The sequence below is a fragment of the Cyprinodon variegatus genome, unplaced genomic scaffold (genome assembly GCF_000732505.1).
Source record: "Cyprinodon variegatus isolate N-32 unplaced genomic scaffold, C_variegatus-1.0 Scaffold498, whole genome shotgun sequence".
Taxonomy (NCBI): domain Eukaryota; kingdom Metazoa; phylum Chordata; class Actinopteri; order Cyprinodontiformes; family Cyprinodontidae; genus Cyprinodon; species Cyprinodon variegatus.
Window position 1 is genome coordinate 476358 of NW_015150951.1, and position 4007 is coordinate 480364.

Here is a 4007-nt window from a genome sequence, read left to right on the forward strand (position 1 = left end):
ATAGATAGATAGATAGATAGATAGATAGATAGATAGATAGATAGATAGATAGATAGATAGATAGATAGATAGATAGATAGATAGATATTATCTGATAATTTATTAATAATTAAATATTTTTTTATAGTTTAGTTCCTTGCTGCATGTCTTTGAACCTCATCTTTCTTTTATGACAACTCCCCTTTGCCAGTAGAACAAACTTTCTAATGGGTGAAACCAAAACAGTTTACCGGCATCAGCATTTGCGCAGCAATCTTTGTAGATCAACAGCACAAACTAAAAAAAAAAAATAAATTAGGGCCATTTATTCTGAATCTTTGAAGATCAGGCCCTACGTTTCTAAAAATTCTGTAGCATGAGGTTTAAGATTCAGAGATATGAGTTTGTTTCAGTGAGCAAGATAAGTTTTGCTCAGCATCAATGTAGAGGTTAGATTATTATTTTCTTATATTCTCTGTGAAATCTGTCTGTACTGCAAAGATCACAGACACAGTTGCCTATTTTCTTTATTGATTTTTGTACGAAATATTCAGTACATTTATTTCAACTTTGTTTTCATAGTTTACAAGAAGATTTTCTTCTCTGAAAATCCTGTTTAAATCAAAGTTTATAAATATCAGACATAGAAGATGCCAGCTACCACTAAGCAAAAAAAAAAACAATTTTAAATGTGATTAGTGATGTTAGGGAATCTGTTAGCAGGGGTGTTTTAGACCTTAAACTGCTGCTGTGCACCAATATCAGTGCATTCTAAATATTTTTGAGAAGATTAACACAACAGAGAAATAAATCTAACATTGGCTGAAAGAGGTATAGTGTGGTGGATGATGAAATGATCATGGGCTTTGGTTGTGGAAAACAAATGAATATATTTGTGTAGAATCAGGGCTGACTTTAACACCGTGGCAGGTTGCATTGCCACTACGACTAGCGACTTTGGCAGGTTGCATTGCCACTACGACTAGCGACTTTGGCAGGTTGCATTGCCACTACGACTAGCGACTTTGGCAGGTTGCATTGCCACTACGACTGCTTTTGTTTTCTTAAGAAAATAATTGTTTTCTGAAATAATAATCAAAATGAAATGGGATGCATCCCAGAACATTAAAGGTGTCAAACTATTTGGTCAGAAGACTAAAAGCAAACCTGAAGATTAATCAAGGGAAGGAAAGACAAAGAAGAAGAAAAGGGAGTGATGGAGAGTAGATTAAGACTGGTTGAAATTAATGAACTGCTCTGACAGTTTCTCAAAGTTATCTGTATTCTAATGTTTGATCAGCTGCTTTGTTTTATTGTTCTATCTTGTATAAAATACTGAACCAGCGATTCTTATCAGCGATTTTCCAGTTGAGTTTTTATCTTATACTTCTCTGCAGCACTATATAAAATTATTATACACTGCATATTACATATAGAAGGATCTTCAGACAGAACCTTATATTAGGTAAATACTTTATTATGTCCTGCAGTGTTAAACATTTTACATGATCTTAATGTAAGTTGGTACGAGGGTCTTTGACATTTAGAAAGTTGTAAAACTCTTTCGAGTACATGATAGCACCCATTGTCAACTTTAATTATACTAAAAATAAACAACAAAATTGTGGTTAGTGAAAATCCTGATTGGCTAGTAACAAAAAAGTTAATGTCAAGCCCTGTTTAGAAGAAGCTGGCAAGATCCTCTCTGGTAACAGTTCTGGTTTGGCACTGAAACTTTATTTTTGGAAAACAAGTAAAATAAAAAGATTATACATCCTATGTAAACTGAACCCAATAGGCATCTGTGTCAAGTTGTCACTAAGGACACTAATAAGAATTTTTTTTAAGATTTCTATTGCTTACTTATGATTTTTTATCCACAATATCAAATCTCTCTGATATGAGAATTATTAGAGAGCAGCAGCAATTATTAAGTTTATCTGAGTGTCATAAAACGAGACAGATGGACCCAGTATTCAAGGTGAGACAGCCAGTAGGAAAGTTCAAAACTTTTATTCAAACAAAAAAATCATAATAGAACAGAAACAAAGCACACTGCTGAGGATCTGTGGACCTGTAGCCACTGCAGGGGGGGAATGCAGTCAATCACTGACACTCTGGTTTAACAGTTCAGTCCATCCTCTCAATCTTAGGCAGGATAAGCATGCAGCAAACCCAGTGAGCAAGAATGACTCCGATCCAGGACAGGGATTCAGATCCCTGATGGGTTCCAGGAATCCATCAGAGCGTGAAGGTTTGTGTCGAGCATCCAGCTCAGACAGAAACGCACCTGGGAGGCAGAATCCAGCAGGAGTCCAACCGTGGTTCAGGCGAACAGATCAGGCAGGGACAGACAGGGCCAGTGGGTGAGATGGAACGGAATCAGGAAAACAGAACCCCTGGGGAAACGCTGAAACGCTCTCAGCAGTGGTTACGGAATAATTCGCCTGAGGACACTGGCTTGAGAATAAACTCCTCACAGGAACATGGGTATAAATCTAACCAACAAAACCAACAGACAGGACACAAACAGACACCCAACTATGATCCTGTCCCGATATCTTGAATTAAGCCCAATAGGGAGGAAAGTGAAACCGGCAGGTGGATGAGATGAGTGATAATTAGGAGCTGGACAGAGTTAAGCAGGTGAAAGGCATGAGTAATTGAGGTGAGCTATCAGGGCAGATCGTGACACCGAGAACAGAAAAATCATCTATTTAAGCTGAAAACTTGCACCTTCCACAAGCTCAAGGTGGGGTAAAAAATCTCCATAAACTCCAAGCACTTGGGCTCATGGAATAATTAATAATTACTAACTAATTAATAACCCAAATGAAAATAAAAAATTACTGAACGTGAGAAATAAAAATTATGATAAGAGACTAATATTAACTTTACTTCATTAAACACATTAAAACGATAAAGCGTATAGGTTGTTAGAATGCTCTCGCTTGCATGCAAATGTACATGATGGATTAATAAACAAAATGTTCAGCCAAATAATATGCAAATTATTGTATAAATTAGAATGCTTCTCAATTCTGAATGCTCATGCGTATTAATATGCAACTTTGTTATATTAAAAATAATTAGAGGCAGTCAGAGCTTATAATTTTGGTTATTGGTGATCAAAGACTCTTTTTCTTATAGCTGGGTGAATTTATACAGTTTTTCATTTTCAGTTGACATATTTGCATTTTGATGACTCTTTCAGTGGACATGTAAACAGCCGTAGCCACAGCATGAGACTCAGTTTCCCAGCAGAATTCACAGGAGTTATGGAAATCCTACCAATTAACTGACAGGGTAAATGTAATTTATATTTACATGAGCAGAACCTGAATAAATACGGAATTAAATCAAGACTTTAGCCTTTCCAGCTAGACATGATATAGCTATGAAACAGGAGGAATGAGTGCAGTAGAAGTGGAAAAACATTGTTTAACAAATGTGAGAATGTAAAACTTTATTTTTAAACATTATAGACTTCTATTTAATATATTACACTGACCTATACTCACCTCAAGTTAAAGCTTTTCAGCACCTCAAGTCCTTCCTGTGGAACCTACATAAACTATGCATCTTAAAATGGTTTCCCTAAATCAAGACACAGAGTTGAAGCTATTTTCAGTATTTATAAAGAACAATCTACAGCCTGTGTTATGTTAAGCAGTTAGTCGTGTTTCTGTAATTTGGTGTTGGTCATAGATGTAAAATCTGTTTCTTTATAAATGTGTTGTATTGTGTGTCTTGTGCTGCTGAAATTAACAGTTATAAAGTGTGTTGAAAACTTTTACTGGAAACCAGATTTTACCATTGAGTTAGGGGATAAGAACGTCAGACTCCTAAACACCAAATTCAAAAAATGTGGTTAAGTTATTTGATCCTAGAAACTTCCAGTGAATGAATATAATAGAAATATGAGATTAAAGCTCGTCGCGCTGAGCAGATTGGTTTCGCAGAGGGTGAAATGAGATAAAATTTGGCTGTGGGTCAGTCGTTAAGAAGAAATGTGGAAGGCTTCAATC